Source organism: Heptranchias perlo, chromosome 5, assembly GCF_035084215.1.
Source record: "Heptranchias perlo isolate sHepPer1 chromosome 5, sHepPer1.hap1, whole genome shotgun sequence".
Lineage (NCBI taxonomy): Eukaryota > Metazoa > Chordata > Chondrichthyes > Hexanchiformes > Hexanchidae > Heptranchias > Heptranchias perlo.
Window position 1 is genome coordinate 113,660,266 of NC_090329.1, and position 20,419 is coordinate 113,680,684.

The 20,419-nt window shown below is 45.9% G+C and overlaps 2 non-coding genes and 1 pseudogene across 2 annotated transcripts; all 3 read left to right on the forward strand.

Moving 5' to 3' along the window:
• Nucleotides 1-11,477: 11,477 nt before the first annotated feature.
• Nucleotides 11,478-11,596, forward strand: LOC137322291 (5S ribosomal RNA). Its single transcript, XR_010963046.1, has one exon. It is a non-coding gene; the product is annotated as a 5S ribosomal RNA (ribosomal RNA).
• Nucleotides 11,597-14,584: 2,988 nt separating this feature from the next.
• Nucleotides 14,585-14,703, forward strand: LOC137322369 (5S ribosomal RNA). Its single transcript, XR_010963084.1, has one exon. It is a non-coding gene; the product is annotated as a 5S ribosomal RNA (ribosomal RNA).
• A 2,986-nt stretch (nt 14,704-17,689) lies between these two features.
• On the forward strand, nt 17,690-17,809 carry LOC137322317 (5S ribosomal RNA; annotated as a pseudogene).
• The last annotated feature ends 2,610 nt before the right edge of the window (nt 17,810-20,419 follow it).

A 20,419-nucleotide genomic window follows, 5' to 3' on the forward strand; every position in this document is an offset into this window, starting at 1 on the left:
AGAAAGAGTATGAGAATAGATTAGCAGCTAACATAAAAGGGAACCCAAAAGTCTTTTATAAACATATAAATAGTAAAAGGGTAATCAAAGGAAGCGTGAGATTGATTAGGGACAAAAAAAGGAGACCTTCTTGTGGAGGCAGAGGACATGACTGGGGTACTAAATGAATACTTCGCATCTGTCTTCACTAGAGTAGAGGATGCTGCCATTGTAGCAGTAAAGGTGGAGGTAGTTGCAATATTGGATAGGATAAAAATAGATAAAGAGGAGGTACTTAAAAGATTGGCAGTACTCAAAGTAGAAAAGTCATCTGGTCCAGATGGGATGCATCCTAGTTTACTGATGGAGATTGCCGTGACTCTGGCCATAATTTTCCAATCCTCCTTAGATGTGGGGATGGTGCCAGAGAACGAGAGGATTGCAAATGTTACACCCCTGTTCAAAAGAGGGACGAGGGATAAACCCAGCCATTACAGGCCAGTCAGCCTAATGTCAGTTGTTGGGAAACTTTTAGGGACAACGATCCAGGACAAAATTAATTGGCACTTCGAAAAGTATGGGCTAATAAATGAAAGTCAGCACAGATTTGTTAAAGGAAAATCATGTTTGACTTTTTTATTTGTTCACGGGATGTGGGCGTTGTTGGCGAGGCCAGCATTTATTGCCCATCCCTAATTGCCCTTGAGAGGGTGGTGGTGAGCTGCCTTCTTGAACCGCTGCAGTCCATGTGGTGAAGGTTCTCCCACAGTGCTGTTAGGAAGAGAGTTCCAGGATTTTGTCCCAGCGACGATGAAGGAACGGCGATATATTTCCAAGTCGGGATGGTGTGTGACTTGGAGAGGAACGTGCAGGTGGTGTTGTTCCCATGCACCTGCTGCCCTTGTCCTTCTAGGTGGTAGAGGTCGGGGGTTTGGGAGGTGCTGTCAAAGAAGCCTTGGCGAGTTGCTGCAGTGCATCCTGTGGATGGTACACACTGCAGCCACGGTGCATTGGTGGTGAAGGGAGTGAATGTTTAGGGTGGCGGATGGGGTGCCAATCCTGGATGGTGTCGAGCTTCTTGAGTGTTGTTGGAGCTGCACTCATCCAGGCAAGTGGAGAGGATTCCATCACACTCCTGACTTGTGCCTTGAAGATGGTGGAAAGGCTTTGGGGAGTCAGGAGGTGAGTCACTCGCCGCAGAATACCCAGCCTCTGACCTGCTCTTGTAGCCACAGTATTTATTTGGCTCGTCCAGTTAAGTTTCTGGTCAATGGTGACTCCCAGGATGTTGATGGTGGGGGATTCAGCAATGGTAATGCTGTTGAATGTCAAGGGGAGGTGGTTAGACTCTCTCTTGATTGAGTTCTTTGATGAAGTAACAGAGAGGGTTGATGAGGGTAGTGCAGTTGATGTTGTGTATATGGACTTTCAAAAGGTATTTAACAAAGTACTACATAATAGACTTGTTTGCAAAATTAAAGCCCTTGGGATTAAAGGGACAGTGGCAGTGTGGATACAAAATTGGCTAAGGGACAGAAAGCAGAGAGTAGTGGTGAACAGTTGTTTTTCAGACTGATGGGAAGTATACAACGGTGTTCCCCAGGGGTCAGTATTAGGACCACTGCTCTTTTTGGTGTATATTAATGACCTGGACATTTTGGGTATAGAGGGTATAATTTCTAATTTTGAAGATGAGACAAAACTCAGAAATCTAGTAAACAATGTGGAGGATAGTAATAGACTTCAGAAGGACATAGACACACTGGGGAAATGGGCAGACACATGGCAGATGAAATTTAATGCAGAAAAGTGTGAAGTGATACATTTTGGTAGGAAGAATGAGGAGAGGCAATATAAACTAAATGGTACAATTTTAAAATGGGTGCAGGAACAGAGAGACCTGGGAGGTGCATATACACAAATCTGTGAAGGTGGCAGGACAAGTTGAGAAGGCTATTAAAAAAGCATATGGGATCCTGGGCTTTATTAATAGAGGCATAGAGTACAAAAGCAAGGAAGTTATGCAAAACCTTTATAAAACACCGGTTAGGCCGCAGCTGGAGTATTGTGTTCAATTCTGGGCACACTTTAGGAAGGATGTCAAGGCCTTAGAGAGGGTGCAGAAGAGATTTACTAGAATGATACCAGGAATGAGGGACTTCAGTTATGGTGGAGAGACTGGAGAAGCTGGGGTTGTTCTCCTTAGAACAGAGAAGGTTAAGGGGAGATTTGATAGAGGTGTTCAAGATCATGACTGGTTTTGAGAGAGTAAATAAGGAGAAACTGTTTCCAGTGGCAGAAGGGTTGGTAATCAGAGGACACAGATTTAAGGTAATCGGCAAAAGAGCCAGAGGCGACATGAGGAAATATTTTTTTAAGCAGCGAGTTGTAATGATCGGGAATGCACTGCTTGAAAGAGTGGTGGAAGCAGATTAAATAGTAACTTTCAAAAGAAAATTAGATAAACACTTGAAGTGAAAAAATGTACAGGGCTTTGGGGAAAGAGCGGGGAAATTAGACAGCTCTTTCAAAGAACAGCACAGGCATGATGGTCTGAATGGCCTCCTCCTGTGTTGTACCTGCTAAGATACTATGATACATGACAGAAAACTTACATTTGTATTATGACTGAAAAATACTGTAAATCTGGATTTTGGTACAGTTGATCCCATGACAGAAAGAAAGACTTGCATTTATATAGTGCCTTTTATGATCTCAGGATGTCCCAAAGCGCTTTATAGCCAATGAAGTACTTTTGAAGTGTAGTCACTGTTGTAATGTAGGAAACACGGCAGCTAATTTGCACACAGCAAGGTCCCACAAATGGCAATGAGATAATTATCAGATGCAGTAATCTGTTTTAATGATGTTGGTTGAGGGATAAACATTGGCCAGAACACCAGGGAAAACGCCCCTGCTTTCCTTCGAATAGTGCCATGGGATCTTTACGTCCGCCTGAGAAGGCAGATGGGGGCTCGGTTTAACGTCTCATCTGAAATACAGCACCTCCGACAGTGCCGCACTGCCTCAGTACTACATGATGTGGAGATGCCGGTGATGGACTGGGGTTGACAATTGTAAACAATTTTACAACACCAAGTTATAGTCCTACACTGAAGTACGACACTGAAGAGTCAGCATGGATTATGTGCTCAAACCTCTGGAGAGTGCCACCACTGAGCTGAGCCAGACACTACAGTGAGTTTCAAAAGCGCCCACAATTTCATCTTGGTGTTATTGTTTCCCTTGCGTAACAACTCTGGATAAAGCTCCTCTTTCATAAAAATAAGGGAAGAAACAAGTTTGTGAAATGAATCATCACTAACAGTTTCTCACTTAGGGTGTATCCACACTATAACTGCAGTGGCACCAGGTTTCACTTCGCACCGATGCTACTGTTGTAGTGTAAATCCATCCTGAATCTGGAGTCCGGGCTTGACCTGACACCAGAACGAAGAACAGTGAGGCTTCCTGGAGGATTGAAGTCACATTGAAGTCAGTTCAGGCCTTGACAAACAATTTACAGTCCACAACTTTAACTTGTAGTGTGAATGTGCTGTAAAGGTGACATTTTTTTCCCTTTTCTCTCCCAGAACACGCTTTGAGGTTATTTTGCTCCCCTGTTTAATTTTCTCTACCATTTCCACCTAAGCAAGTACACAGGCAACTTGGGGATGAGTTCAGCACTCACATTTCCTGCCTGAAAAAATTGTCTGTCCTCTACTAACTGTCTCCTCCTGCAAACAAAGGCAAGGTTTTGTACTGATTATATAGGTTGCTAGAATCAACAACTGGTTGTTTACCATTCTGTGGCAATTTGTGATACAACATTAATATGTCAACCCCGTCCTCTCCCACCCGGGAGCTTTCAGATATTGCAACTTTGATTACCAGAAAATACAGTCAGCTAAGCACAGCCCCAAATCACCGTCCGAAACAAAGTCACACACACAAGATGTTTAAATTATGTATCTACTACAAAGTTATATTGTACACTGAAGTTGAAAATGTTGCCTATTTGTTTTAAAAGTAGAATTAGTGAAAGCCATCTACACCACTTTGGGAATTGTACGGTGACTGTTTTCGGCCAGTCTGAGTGGGAGATGACACTTTCCCACCAAGATATTTCAAGAATTTTCATTGTTCACACAGCATTTATACTGACTTGTGGAAAAGGGTTAGGAATAAATTCCTCCGATAAGATTGACGGTTGTAGGAATATGTACCAGTAATAGCACGATTTCCATGTATGGACCCTCAAAAAAAAAAGGATGTGGCCTTCAAACTAATGGGAGTTTTTTTTTGGGGACAAATACTTTTCTCGTATAACTTTTCCTTTCTAACTGCAAATAAATGTTCAATATGAGAATTATAAGGATTTTTGATCAGGAAAGAAAGGGCTTTACTGCCACCTGGTGGAAATGAAAAAAAGGTTCATCAGGTGCACTTTGGGCTGAATTTCTACCGCGGCACAAAAAAGGATAAATGTTCTCGTACCCATGGTCAGTGGTTGCCCGAATCGGGCAGAGATTGCAGTCACTAGATCTCAGCTCATTGGGCGCCGTGATATGATCTTTTAGTCGGCCTTTTAGGCCAGCCTAAAGGGTACAAGAGCTTCATTTTATCATTTCTATGCACGGTAATGAGATGGAAGTCAATGATTCCCTGATTTTCTCATGGGGAATGGGCTGTCTGTTCAGTATGTCCATATAAAATGGGTGATCTGGGCTTGAAAGGGGCCGGCAAGGTTTTTTTATTTGGAAAATATATTAAAAGCGATTGTAAATTTGGGTTTGTGAAAACTGAATTTTTTAGTGTTTATTTTTGTTGGCAGTTTGTTCACTTTTATTTCCTGTCCCAGATATTTGGCAACGAGACTTTTTATTACTGCAATCAAAAATCTGGATCAGGGAATTCCAATTTTCAAGTTATTCAGAGGAGGAGGAAGAAGATATGTAAGGAAGGTTCGATGGTACCAGAGGTGGACCGCCCACACTCGCCCCTACCTATTCATCCCTGGGTACGGACCTAGGTACAGGTATCTGGGAATGTTGGAAGAAAACTGGCCTCACAGGTTCCCCTTCAGAAGAGAAGCAGTGACAGAGCTGTACCATCTGCTCATATATAACCTGGCAACCTCCAACCTCCAAATCAGGCATAGCACTGCCAGTGGTAGTTAGGGTCATCACAACCCTGAGCTTTTATGCCTCACACTTATTACAAACTACCACAGTGGACATCAATCACATTAGTCAGGTGGCAGCTGTGGCTCAGTGGGAGACCTCTCAGTCTAGAAAATTGTGTGTTCAAGTCTTGCTCCAGAGGCTTAAACACATAATCTAGAGGTTAAACCAAGATTCTGAGCTGGGCATAAAGGGTCCTGTGGCACTACATGAGGACGAGCTGGAGTGTTCTGACCAACATCACTAAAACAGATGTTCTGGGCTTCAGGCAGGTGTCCTTCCTGCCTGCTATTTCAAATTGCAATAGGCTGGAAAGAAGTGGGTAAGTTTTCATAGAGAGTTATACAGCACGGATAGAGGCCCTTCGGCCCATCGTTTCCGCGCCGGCCATCAAGCCCTGTCTACTCTAAACCCATATTCCAGCATTTGGTCTGTAGCCTTGTATGCTATGGCATTTCAAGTGCTCATCCAAATGCTTCTTGAATGTTATGATGTGGAGATGCCGGTGATGGACTGGGGTTGACAATTGTAAACAATTTTACAACACCAAGTTATAGTCCAGCAATTTTATTTTAAATTCACAAGCTTTCGGAGATTTTCTCCTTCCTCAGGCAAACATTTGCCTGAGGAAGGAGAAAATCTCCGAAAGCTTGTGAATTTAAAATAAAATTGCTGGACTATAACTTGGTGTTGTAAAATTGTTTACAATTCTTGAATGTTGTGAGGGTTCCTGCCTCCACAACCCTTTCAGGCAGTGAGTTCCAGACTCCAACCACCCTCTGGGTGAAAAAGTTCTTTCTCAAATCCCCTCTAAACCTCCCGCCTTTTACCTTGAATCTATGTCCCCTTGTTATAGAACCCTCAACGAAGGGAAAAAGCTCCTTAGTATCCATCCTATCTGTGCCCCTCATAATTTTGTACACCTCAATCATGTCCCCCCTCAGCCTCCTCTGCTCCAAGGAAAACAAACCCAATCTTCCCAGTTTTGTGCTCCATTTTAACTGCTTTGTACTTGTACTTGTAGAACCATACCATATCATGAGTTAGCACCCTCAGAGGGTGTGGTTGGGGGAGACAACACATAATAAATAGACAAAAAAATGGGGGAGTAATCTTCCTTGATTCTGATGTACTTCACAATAGTGTTGAACCCTTAAGTTAAAGTCAGGCAGAGAAAACAACTTGCACAGAAGTTACTTTTGATAGAGAAATAACTTAAAATACTTTTAAAAAATGACTTGGCATTGTGAAAAAAAAGGTTACTTTGAATTGCATTGTTCATCCAAAGCTCACAAAGGGTATCATTGTAATTCAAATCAGCAATGGTATGAGAAACGGGTTTTAGAAAAGTACCTTAACGTGTGTGTATAACCTAAACCTATTAATTTCCTATGTGTGCTGTTAAAATGTGGAGTTGAGGGGACCTGATGCAGCTGGTGTGTTACACAAACAAGTTTTTATAGAAACACAGATCCCTGCTTCCTGAACAATCCTAACAGCAGCACCCAACTCAATTCTGAATGAAGTTCTATAAAACCACAGGAAAAGGGGTAATCAGATGCAAAGAGCTATAATAAAGGATGCATTGTTATCAAGAATTTCTAGCTTGCTGGCCAGAAATTTTTGTATGCAAACTGCTGCCAGTTGGAGTGTATCAAAGATGCTGGCAGACAAGCAAGTCCATCACAATTTTCGATTGCATCTTTGAAAGTTATTGTAAAAATTGTAAGAAACATATATCTGCCAGCTGCTTTAATAATCTTGAACTAAAACGCACTTTCAAATCAACTGCTTTTCTTAATAGAGAAGTGTGAATTAACATTGAAATATGGTCATCTTTAAAACAAACTACAGCAAACAAATCAATTAAACAGCCATTAAGCGCAAGTGTAGATGAGATTGGTGAGAATCTGCTTCACAGTAATCAGAAAAGCTTCACCCTGCTGTGCTCACACCACAATGTACAAGTAGGGTTGCCAAACCTCCTGGATTGCCCCGGAGTTTCCAGGAACGAAAGATTAATCTACAGGACACTGCTGCCAGCAACCCAGGAGAAAAATCATCGGGGCTTTAAAAAATGGTGTACATTTTTTCATTTTCGTTTAATAGGTTTAAAAATATTGGAGAAGGATAACAAAGGTTGTTTAACTGGCCGGAGTGGTTGGAGGCAGGAGGTCATGTAATGATTACCTCCAGGAATACATCCAACCAGATTTGGCAGCCCGATGTACAAGGAGTGCAACATCATTACTCGTAACATACAGATAAGGAGATGGGAGAAAATTTGTGCACAAAGCTGGACTGCAACCAATTAAAAAAAAAAGCAGAAACTGGGAAAGGTTATAAAACATTTAGGTTGAGGAGGCAGGGTATAACAAAACATGTACAGTACTTTTGAATTCAGTACGTCCCGTTTCTTTCCACTGAAAGGTCCTAACCCATTTGCCGGTGACGCCTGTGGGTAATGATGTTACGTGCGCTCTTTGGCTGCTGCAGTTTCATGCCCCAGTCTCTGGGTTGCTCTGCAGAGCACTTTTTACTCTGTGAACCACCAGTGTGTCGGCCATCTTGATTCTCGACAGCACTGGGTTCACAGCTCTGGGTGGACAAATTCCTGGAGGTTTTATCACACGATCTGTTTCCAGCGGCCCAAGCATAGATAACCGGAGGTCACAGATTTAAGGCGATCGGCAAAAGAGCCGGCGGGGACACGAGGAAACATTATTTTATGCAGCGAGTTGTCATGATCTGGAATGCACTGCCTGAAAGGGTGGTGGAAGCAGATTCAATAGTAACTTTCAAAAGGGAATTGGATAAATACTTGAAGGGAAAGAACTTGCAGGGCTATGGGGAATGAGCAGGGGAAGGGCACGAATTGGATAGATCTTTTAAAGAGCCAGCACAGGCATGATGGGCCGACTGGCCTCCTCCAGTGCTGTACATACTATGATGTGACTTCGAACCTACAACCGACCCACCCATCTCCAATATTTTATGAACAAATAAACGAAAGCTTGAAAGAGAATGAAACAAACAAGAGAATTTTTTTCAATATCCCAATGATATTTCTCCAGGGCGAGCTGTGAGCAGTGTCGAGGAGACAAATGTTTAATCAATGGAGGGTGCACGTCAACGGTGGATGGGTCTGAAGCATAACTAGGGCCTGCAATTTGGGTAAGTGTGACTGCACACCTTTAAGTAAAGAGAAAAAAACAAGCATGATGTGTATCATCATACGAGACTGAAAGTGCCAGATCTGATCGATCCAAGTAAGAATTAAGCCTGGTCAGCAGATAGATGAGTGATGACCTGGGAATACCAGGTGCAGTAGGCTTTTCTTGCCAGCAGAGGCTGCTCTCAGCTCTGCGCACTCCCTTCAATCACAAAGCTTTTTGCTGCTTGCTCCTGCACTCTCTCTCGCTTTCCTTTGCCCATTCCTTTGCTGCACATTCTCCTGCTGCCAGACAAAGGCAAGGGAGTCGACACAGAGTCAACAAAAAAAAACACATGAAGAAAATAAGCTGGCAAAAAACATACACAAAGCAGCAAGCGTTTAAGTAAAGAGAAGCAAAGCAGGCCATCGCTTACTCCCACACTCCTCTGAAAAGTACCCCATCCCATCCGATATCACAAGCTAAGTCAGAGGCAGGCCTGGTCAGTACTCGCTTGGGACACCGCCTGGAAATAGCAACTGCCGTCGGCTTTTCTTGTTCGCTGTTTGCTGATCTTCACGCCGACGCTGCCTTCATTTGCCAGTCTTTTTGCTGATCGCTCGCTCGCTCGCTCGCTCGCTGTTGCTCGCTTTCCTCGGCCCATTTCCTGGCAGCACGTTCATAGGAACGGGAGAAGGCCATTCAGCCCTTTGAGCCTGTTCTGCCATTCGTGACTGATGTGTACCTTAACTCCATTTACCCGCCTGTGCTCCATAACCCTCAACACCCGTGCCTAACAAAAATCAATCAATCTCGGTTTTGAGATTTTCAATTGATCCCCAGCCTCAACAGCTTTTTGGGGGAGAGAGTTCCAGATTTCTACTACACTTTGTGTGAAGAAGTGCTTCCTGACATCACCCGTGAACTGCCTAGCTGTAATTTTCAGATTATGCCCCCTTGTTCCGGACTCCCCCACCAGAGGAAATAGTTTCTCTATCGAGCCTATCAGCTCCTTTAATAATCTTAAACACCTCAATTAGATCTTAATCTTCTAAACTCAAGGGAATACGAGCCTAGTCGATGCAACCTGTCCTGACAACTTAACCCTTTTAGCCCCGGTATCATTTTGGTAAATGTGCGCTGCAGCCCCTCCAAGGCCAGTGCATCCTTCCTGAGGTGTGGTGCCCAGAACTGAACGCAGTACTCCAGATGCGGTCTAAGCAGAGCTTTATACAACCGTAGCATAACTTTGTATTGTATTCCAGCCCTGTTGAGATGAAGACTAACATTCGCCGACCTGCCGGTCAAATCGGGGCCAGCGGCTGCTTTTATCCATGTGCGGAAAGGCACACATCTTCTTCTGGCCTGAATTGGGCCAAGGTGACTTAAATTGGGGTCTGGGCTTGAGCCTTTTCTAAGCAGCTGGGCCTGGGAGAGGAGAAAAGGCTGCTCCCCGGTTGTCTGTATTTTGAGGCAGGAGGGAGCAGCGTTTTTGCAGCAGTGAGTGAGTGAGTGAGTGATTGGGTGAGTGAGTGAAGGAATGGTGAAGCTAATGAAGGTTAAGGCCAGGGGAAGGCAATGAAGGGTAGGTAGGGTTGCCAACTCTGGTTGGACGTTTTCCTGGAGAAACCTCCAATGACTTCCAACCACCCGACCCAGTCAAACATCCTTTTTGACCCATCTGCTATAATTTTCGAACTAATTAAGAAAAGCGTTCAAAGAAAAGGAAAAAACATTTTTCTTTTAATGCCTCTATGATGTTTCTCCACGGTTGGTTGGCAGCAGTGTCCAGGAGATTAACCTTTAATTCCTGGAGACTCCAGGGCAATCCTGGAGGCTTGGCAACCCTACAATTGCGTGAGGTAAGCAGTCAAGTACTGACTTTTCATATTGAATCTACATTTTCTTTACCCAACATTTGGACTTCTGTCCCTTTCTCCCCAGGTTTTGCCGGGCCTCCGCCAGGTCAATTTCACCCCTTAGGGCCTCTGCCTGCCCCATTTCTTATGCCTACACCACATAATCTACAAGCCTCTCCATCACCATTTTGATGCCCATTTTAGTTCATGCATCCAAGTCCTCTCCCGACCAACAATCACGGCATGTGTTTATTGAATGATTTCAGGGGCTTTCGTCGCGAAGACACTAGCCAGAAGTCCAGCGCAGGTGTTGATGAGTTTTTATGTGAGAAAGGTCAGTGCTAAGTTTACTTCTTAGTACAGCACAGAAGGAGGCCACAGGCCAGTAAATGTTTTCCCTTGCAGAGATTGCTACCTTTGAGTTCCTTGTTTTTAACTTGGTCCCTATCCGTAGCTGGTGAAAGTGTGAGTAGAGGACTAGAGTACAAGGGGGCAGAAGTTATGCTGCAGCTATACAAAACCCTGGTTAGACCGCACCTGGAGTACTGTGAGCAGTTCTGGGCACCGCACCTTCGGAAGGACATATCGGCCTCGGAGGGAGTGCAGCATAGGTTTACTAGAATGCTAGCCGGACTTCAAGGGTTAAGTTACGAGGAGAGATGACACAAATTGGGGTTGTATTCTCTGGAGTTTCGAAGGTTAAGGGGTGATCTGATGGAAGTTTATAAGATATTAAGGGGAACAGATAGGGTGGATAGAGAGCAACTATTTCCGCTGGTTGGGGATTCTAGGAGTAGGGGGCAGAGTCTAAAAATTAGAGCCAGACCTTTGAGGAGAGAGATGAGAAAACATTACTACACACAAAGGGTGGTAGAAGTTTGTAAGTCTCTCACGCAAAGGGCAATTGATAGGAGCTGAATTGCGAAATTGAAATGTGAGAGAGATAGGTTTTTGTCAAGCAAAGGTATGAAGGGATATGGGCGAAAGGCAGGTCTCTGGAGTTAGATGAGAGATGAGCCATGATGTTGTGAAATGGCGGAGCAGGCAGGCAGGCAGGCAGGCAGGCGGGTGTGAATGGCCTCCTCCTGTTGCTATGTTGTAGGATTTGATTGAAGCGTTGAGCTTGCTATGTGATTGTTTTGCAGATGAAGCAGGACTTGTGTGTGTTTGTGTTTGGCAGTGCGAATGCGTGTACCCTGTGAGTGATGTTGTTTCCCCCGGCGCCAGGCAAGTGCAGAAAGTGTGGTAAAGAATGAAGAAGAGGACTGCAGCCCTTTAAGTAAAGGGAAAAGCAAGCAATTGATGCCTACGGCCATACTAGTCTGAAAACGCCCGATCTCGTCTGATCTCGGAAACTAAGCAGAGTCAGGCCTGGTTAGTACTTGGATGGGAGACTGCCTGGGAATACCAGGTGCAGTAGGCTTTTCTTGCCAGCAGAGGCTGCTCTCAGCTCTGCGCACTCCCTTCAATCACAAAGCTTTTTGCTGCTTGCTCCTGCACTCTCTCTCGCTTTCCTTTGCCCATTCCTTTGCTGCACATTCTCCTGCTGCCAGACAAAGGCAAGGGAGTCGACACAGAGTCAACAAGAAAAAACACATGAAGAAAATAAGCTGGCAAAAAACTTACAGAAAGCAGCAAGCGTTTAAGTAAAGAGAAGCAAAGCAGGCCATCGCTTACTCCCACACTCCTCTGAAAAGTACCCCATCCCATCCGATATCACAAGCTAAGTCAGAGGCAGGCCTGGTCAGTACTCGCTTGGGACACCGCCTGGAAATAGCAACTGCCGTCGGCTTTTCTTGTTAGCTGTTTGCTGTTCTTCACGCCGACGCTGCCTTCATTTGCCAGTCTTTTTGCTGATCGCTCGCTCGCTGTTGCTCGCTTTCCTCGGCCCATTTCCTGGCAGCACGTTCATAGGAACGGGAGAAGGCCATTCAGCCTTTGAGCCTGTTCCGCCATTCGTGACTGATGTGTACCTTAACTCCATTTACCCGCCTGTGCTCCATAACCCTCAACACCCGTGCCTAACAAAAATCAATCAATCTCGGTTTTGAGATTTTCAATTGATCCCCAGCCTCAACAGCTTTTTGGGGGAGAGAGTTCCAGATTTCTACTACACTTTGTGTGAAGAAGTGCTTCCTGACATCACCCGTGAACTGCCTAGCTGTAATTTTCAGATTATGCCCCCTTGTTCCGGACTCCCCCACCAGAGGAAATAGTTTCTCTATCGAGCCTATCAGCTCCTTTAATAATCTTAAACACCTCAATTAGATCTTAATCTTCTAAACTCAAGGGAATACGAGCCTAGTCGATGCAACCTGTCCTGATAACTTAACCCTTTTAGCCCCGGTATCATTTTGGTAAATGAGCGCTGCAGCCCCTCCAAGACCAGTGTATCCTTCCTGAGGTGTGGTGCCCAGAACTGAACGCAGTACTCCAGATGCGGTCTAAGCAGAGCTTTATACAACCGTAGCATAACTTTGTATTGTATTCCAGCCCTGTTGAGATGAAGACTAACATTCGCCGACCTGCCGGTCAAATCGGGGCCAGCGGCTGCTTTTATCCATGTGCGGAAAGGCACACATCTTCTTCTGGCCTGAATTGGGCCAAGGTGACTTAAATTGGGGTCTGGGCTTGAGCCTTTTCTAAGCAGCTGGGCCTGGGAGAGGAGAAAAGGCTGCTCCCCGGTTGTCTGTATTTTGAGGCAGGAGGGAGCAGCGTTTTTGCAGCAGTGAGTGAGTGAGTGAGTGAGTGAGTGATTGGGTGAGTGAGTGAAGGAATGGTGAAGCTAATGAAGGTTAAGGCCAGGGGAAGGCAATGAAGGGTAGGTAGGGTTGCCAACTCTGGTTGGACGTTTTCCTGGAGAAACCTCCAATGACTTCCAACCACCCGACCCAGTCAAACATCCTTTTTGACCCATCTGCTATAATTTTCGAACTAATTAAGAAAAGCGTTCAAAGAAAAGGAAAAACCATTTTTCTTTTAATGCCTCTATGATGTTTCTCCACGGTTGGTTGGCAGCAGTGTCCAGGAGATTAATCTTTAATTCCTGGAGACTCCAGGGCAATCCTGGAGGCTTGGCAACCCTCCAATTGCGTGAGGTAAGCAGTCAAGTACTGACTTTTCATATTGAATCTACATTTTCTTTACCCAACATTTGGACTTCTGTCCCTTTCTCCCCAGGTTTTGCCGGGCCTCCGACAGGTCAATTTCACCCCTTAGGGCCTCTGCCTGCCCCATTTCTTATGCCTACACCACATAATCTACAAGCCTCTCCATCACCATTTTGATGCCCATTTTAGTTCATGCATCCGGAAAGTCCCGAAAGGCCTCTCCCGACCAACAATCACGGCATGTGTTTATTGAATGATTTCAGGGGCTTTCGTCGCGAAGACACTAGCCAGAAGTCCAGCGCAGGTGTTGATGAGTTTTTATGTGAGAAAGGTCAGTGCTAAGTTTACTTCTTAGTACAGCACAGAAGGAGGCCACAGGCCAGTAAATGTTTTCCCTTGCAGAGATTGCTACCTTTGAGGTCCTTGTTTTTAACTTGGTCCCTATCCGTAGCTGGTGAAAGTGTGAGTAGAGGACTAGAGTACAAGGGGGCAGAAGTTATGCTGCAGCTATACAAAACCCTGGTTAGACCGCACCTGGAGTACTGTGAGCAGTTCTGGGCACCGCACCTTCGGAAGGACATATCGGCCTCGGAGGGAGTGCAGCGTAGGTTTACTAGAACGCTAGCCGGACTTCAAGGGTTAAGTTACGAGGAGAGATGACACAAATTGGGGTTGTATTCTCTGGAGTTTCGAAGGTTAAGGGGTGATCTGATGGAAGTTCATAAGATATTAAGGGGAACAGATAGGGTGGATAGAGAGCAACTATTTCCGCTGGTTGGGGATTCTAGGAGTAGGGGGCAGAGTCTAAAAAGTAGAGCCAGACCTTTGAGGAGAGAGATGAGAAAACATTACTACCCACAAAGGGTGGTAGAAGTTTGTAAGTCTCTCACGCAAAGGGCAATTGATAGGAGCTGAATTGCGAAATTGAAATGTGAGAGAGATAGGTTTTTGTCAAGCAAAGGTATGAAGGGATATGGGCGAAAGGCAGGTCTCTGGAGTTAGATGAGAGATGAGCCATGATGTTGTGAAATGGCGGAGCAGGCAGGCAGGCAGGCAGGCAGGCGGGTGTGAATGGCCTCCTCCTGTTGCTATGTTGTAGGATTTGATTGAAGCGTTGAGCTTGCTATGTGATTGTTTTGCAGATGAAGCAGGACTTGTGTGTGTTTGTGTTTGGCAGTGCAAATGTGTGTACCCTGTGAGTGATGTTGTTTCCCCCGGCGCCAGGCAAGTGCAGAAAGTGTGGTAAAGAATGAAGAAGAGGACTGCAGCCCTTTAAGTAAAGGGAAAAGCAAGCAATTGATGCCTACGGCCATACTAGTCTGAAAACGCCCGATCTCGTCTGATCTCGGAAGCTAAGCAGAGTCAGGCCTGGTTAGTACTTGGATGGGAGACCGCCTGGGAATACCAGGTGCAGTAGGCTTTTCTTGCCAGCAGAGGCTGCTCTCAGCTCTGCGCACTCCCTTCAATCACAAAGCTTTTTGCTGCTTGCTCCTGCACTCTCTCTCGCTTTCCTTTGCCCATTCCTTTGCTGCACATTCTCCTGCTGCCAGACAAAGGCAAGGGAGTCGACACAGAGTCAACAAAAAAAAACACATGAAGAAAATAAGCTGGCAAAAAACATACACAAAGCAGCAAGCGTTTAAGTAAAGAGAAGCAAAGCAGGCCATCGCTTACTCCCACACTCCTCTGAAAAGTACCCCATCCCATCCGATATCACAAGCTAAGTCAGAGGCAGGCCTGGTCAGTACTCGCTTGGGACACCGCCTGGAAATAGCAACTGCCGTCGGCTTTTCTTGTTCGCTGTTTGCTGTTCTTCACGCCGACGCTGCCTTCATTTGCCAGTCTTTTTGCTGATCGCTCGCTCGCTCGCTGTTGCTCGCTTTCCTCGGCCCATTTCCTGGCAGCACGTTCATAGGAACGGGAGAAGGCCATTCAGCCCTTTGAGCCTGTTCCGCCATTCGTGACTGATGTGTACCTTAACTCCATTTACCCGCCTGTGCTCCATAACCCTCAACACCCGTGCCTAACAAAAATCAATCAATCTCGGTTTTGAGATTTTCAATTGATCCCCAGCCTCAACAGCTTTTTGGGGGAGAGAGTTCCAGATTTCTACTACACTTTGTGTGAAGAAGTGCTTCCTGACATCACCCGTGAACTGCCTAGCTGTAATTTTCAGATTATGCCCCCTTGTTCCGGACTCCCCCACCAGAGGAAATAGTTTCTCTATCGAGCCTATCAGCTCCTTTAATAATCTTAAACACCTCAATTAGATCTTAATCTTCTAAACTCAAGGGAATACGAGCCTAGTCGATGCAACCTGTCCTGACAACTTAACCCTTTTAGCCCCGGTATCATTTTGGTAAATGTGCGCTGCAGCCCCTCCAAGACCAGTGTATCCTTCCTGAGGTGTGGTGCCCAGAACTGAACGCAGTACTCCAGATGCGGTCTAAGCAGAGCTTTATACAACCGTAGCATAACTTTGTATTGTATTCCAGCCCTGTTGAGATGAAGACTAACATTCGCCGACCTGCCGGTCAAATCGGGGCCAGCGGCTGCTTTTATCCATGTGCGGAAAGGCACACATCTTCTTCTGGCCTGAATTGGGCCAAGGTGACTTAAATTGGGGTCTGGGCTTGAGCCTTTTCTAAGCAGCTGGGCCTGGGAGAGGAGAAAAGGCTGCTCCCCGGTTGTCTGTATTTTGAGGCAGGAGGGAGCAGCGTTTTTGCAGCAGTGAGTGAGTGAGTGAGTGAGTGATTGGGTGAGTGAGTGAAGGAATGGTGAAGCTAATGAAGGTTAAGGCCAGGGGAAGGCAATGAAGGGTAGGTAGGGTTGCCAACTCTGGTTGGACGTTTTCCTGGAGGTTCTATCACATGACTTCCAACCACCCGACCCAGTCAAACATCCTTTTTGACCCATCTGCTATAATTTTCGAACTAATTAAGAAAAGCGTTCAAAGAAAAGGAAAAACCATTTTTCTTTTAATGCCTCTATGATGTTTCTCCACGGTTGGTTGGCAGCAGTGTCCAGGAGATTAATCTTTAATTCCTGGAGACTCCAGGGCAATCCTGGAGGCTTGGCAACCCTCCAATTGCGTGAGGTAAGCAGTCAAGTACTGACTTTTCATATTGAATCTACATTTTCTTTACCCAACATTTGGACTTCTGTCCCTTTCTCCCCAGGTTTTGCCGGGCCTCCGACAGGTCAATTTCACCCCTTAGGGCCTCTGCCTGCCCCATTTCTTATGCCTACACCACATAATCTACAAGCCTCTCCATCACCATTTTGATGCCCATTTTAGTTCATGCATCCGGAAAGTCCCGAAAGGCCTCTCCCGACCAACAATCACGGCATGTGTTTATTGAATGATTTCAGGGGCTTTCGTCGCGAAGACACTAGCCAGAAGTCCAGCGCAGGTGTTGATGAGTTTTTATGTGAGAAAGGTCAGTGCTAAGTTTACTTCTTAGTACAGCACAGAAGGAGGCCACAGGCCAGTAAATGTTTTCCCTTGCAGAGATTGCTACCTTTGAGGTCCTTGTTTTTAACTTGGTCCCTATCCGTAGCTGGTGAAAGTGTGAGTAGAGGACTAGAGTACAAGGGGGCAGAAGTTATGCTGCAGCTATACAAAACCCTGGTTAGACCGCACCTGGAGTACTGTGAGCAGTTCTGGGCACCGCACCTTCGGAAGGACATATCGGCCTCGGAGGGAGTGCAGCGTAGGTTTACTAGAACGCTAGCCGGACTTCAAGGGTTAAGTTACGAGGAGAGATGACACAAATTGGGGTTGTATTCTCTGGAGTTTCGAAGGTTAAGGGGTGATCTGATGGAAGTTCATAAGATATTAAGGGGAACAGATAGGGTGGATAGAGAGCAACTATTTCCGCTGGTTGGGGATTCTAGGAGTAGGGGGCAGAGTCTAAAAAGTAGAGCCAGACCTTTGAGGAGAGAGATGAGAAAACATTACTACCCACAAAGGGTGGTAGAAGTTTGTAAGTCTCTCACGCAAAGGGCAATTGATAGGAGCTGAATTGCGAAATTGAAATGTGAGAGAGATAGGTTTTTGTCAAGCAAAGGTATGAAGGGATATGGGCGAAAGGCAGGTCTCTGGAGTTAGATGAGAGATGAGCCATGATGTTCTGAAATGGCGGAGCAGGCAGGCAGGGAGGCAGGCGGGTGTGAATGGCCTCCTCCTGTTGCTATGTTGTAGGATTTGAATGAAGCGTTGAGCTTGCTATGTGATTGTTTTGCAGATGAAGCAGGACTTGTGTGTGTTTGTGTTTGGCAGTGCGAATGCGTGTACCCTGTGAGTGATGTTGTTTCCCCCGGCGCCAGGCAAGTGCAGAAAGTGTGGTAAAGAATGAAGAAGAGGACTGCAGCCCTTTAAGTAAAGGGAAAAGCAAGCAATTGATGCCTACGGCCATACTAGTCTGAAAACGCCCGATCTCGTCTGATCTCGGAAGCTTAAGCAGAGTCAGGCCTGGTTAGTACTTGGATGGGAGACCGCCTGGGAATACCAGGTGCAGTTGGCTTTTCTTGCCAGCAGAGGCTGCTCTCAGCTCTGCGCACGCCCTTCAATCACAAAGCTTTTTGCTGCTTGCTCCTGCACTCTCTCTCGCTTTCCTTTGCCCATTCCTTTGCTGCACATTCTCCTGCTGCCAGACAAAGGCAAGGGAGTCGACACAGAGTCAACAAAAAAAAACACATGAAGAAAATAAGCTGGCAAAAAACATACACAAAGCAGCAAGCGTTTAAGTAAAGAGAAGCAAAGCAGGCCATCGCTTACTACCACACTCCTCTGAAAAGTACCCCATCCCATCCGATATCACAAGCTAAGTCAGAGGCAGGCCTGGTCAGTACTCGCTTGGGACACCGCCTGGAAATAGCAACTGCCGTCGGCTTTTCTTGTTCGCTGTTTGCTGTTCTTCACGCCGACGCTGCCTTCATTTGCCAGTCTTTTTGCTGATCGCTCGCTCGCTCGCTCGCTCGCTGTTGCTCGCTTTCCTCGGCCCATTTCCTGGCAGCACGTTCATAGGAACGGGAGAAGGCCATTCAGCCCTTTGAGCCTGTTCCGCCATTCGTGACTGATGTGTACCTTAACTCCATTTACCCGCCTGTGCTCCATAACCCTCAACACCCGTGCCTAACAAAAATCAATCAATCTCGGTTTTGAGATTTTCAATTGATCCCCAGCCTCAACAGCTTTTTGGGGGAGAGAGTTCCAGATTTCTACTACACTTTGTGTGAAGAAGTGCTTCCTGACATCACCCGTGAACTGCCTAGCTGTAATTTTCAGATTATGCCCCCTTGTTCCGGACTCCCCCACCAGAGGAAATAGTTTCTCTATCGAGCCTATCAGCTCCTTTAATAATCTTAAACACCTCAATTAGATCTTAATCTTCTAAACTCAAGGGAATACGAGCCGAGTCGATGCAACCTGTCCTGACAACTTAACCCTTTTAGCCCCGGTATCATTTTGGTAAATGTGCGCTGCAGCCCCTCCAAGACCAGTGTATCCTTCCTGAGGTGTGGTGCCCAGAACTGAACGCAGTACTCCAGATGCGGTCTAAGCAGAGATTTATACAACCGTAGCATAACTTTGTATTGTATTCCAGCCCTGTTGAGATGAAGACTAACATTCGCCGACCTGCCGGTCAAATCGGGGCCAGCGGCTGCTTTTATCCATGTGCGGAAAGGCACACATCTTCTTCTGGCCTGAATTGGGCCAAGGTGACTTAAATTGGGGTCTGGGCTTGAGCCTTTTCTAAGCAGCTGGGCCTGGGAGAGGAGAAAAGGCTGCTCCCCGGTTGTCTGTATTTTGAGGCAGGAGGGAGCAGCGTTTTTGCAGCAGTGAGTGAGTGAGTGAGTGAGTAAGTGAGTGAGTGAGTGATTGGGTGAGTGAGTGAAGGAATGGTGAAGCTAATGAAGGTTAAGGCCAGGGGAAGGCAATGAAGGGTAGGTAGGGTTGCCAACTCTGGTTGGACGTTTTCCTGGAGGTTTTATCACATGACTTCCAACCACCCGACCCAGTCAAACATCCTTTTTGACCCATCTGCTATAATTTTCGAACTAATTAAGAAAAGCGTTCAAAGAAAAGGAAAAACCATTTTTCTTTTAATGCCTCTATGATGTTTCTCCACGGTTGGTTGGCAGCAGTGTCCAGGAGATTAATCTTTAATTCCTGGAGACTCCAGGGCAATCCTGGAGGCTTGGCAACCCTCCAATTGCGTGAGGTAAGCAGTCAAGTACTGACTTTTCATATTGAATCTACATTTTCTTTACCCAACATTTGGACTTCTGTCCCTTTCTCCCCAGGTTTTGCCGGGCCTCCGACAGGTCAATTTCACCCCTTAGGGCCTCTGCCTGCCCCATTTCTTATGCCTGCACCACATAATCTACAAGCCTCTCCATCACCATTTTGATGCCCATTTTAGTTCATGCATGCGGAAAGTCCCGAAAGGCCTCTCCCGACCAACAATCACGGCATGTGTTTATTGAATGATTTCAGGGGCTTTCGTCGCGAAGACACTAGCCAGAAGTCCAGCGCAGGTGTTGATGAGTTTTTATGTGAGAAAGGTCAGTGCTAAGTTTATCTCTTAGTACAGCACAGAAGGAGGCCACAGGCCAGTAAATGTTTTCCCTTGCAGAGATTGCTACCTTTGAGGTCCTTGTTTTTAACTTGGTCCCTATCCGTAGCTGGTGAAAGTGTGAGTAGAGGACTAGAGTACAAGGCGGCAGAAGTTATGCTGCAGCTATACAAAACCCTGGTTAGACCGCACCTGGAGTACTGTGAGCAGTTCTGGGCACCGCACCTTCGGAAGGACATATCGGCCTCGGAGGGAGTGCAGCGTAGGTTTACTAGAACGCTAGCCGGACTTCAAGGGTTAAGTTACGAGGAGAGATGACACAAATTGGGGTTGTATTCTGTGGAGTTTCGAAGGTTAAGGGGTGATCTGATGGAAGTTCATAAGATATTAAGGGGAACAGATAGGGTGGATAGAGAGCAACTATTTCCGCTGGTTGGGGATTCTAGGAGTAGGGGGCAGAATCTAAAAAGTAGAGCCAGACCTTTGAGGAGAGAGATGAGAAAACATTACTACCCACAAAGGGTGGTAGAAGTTTGTAAGTCTCTCACGCAAAGG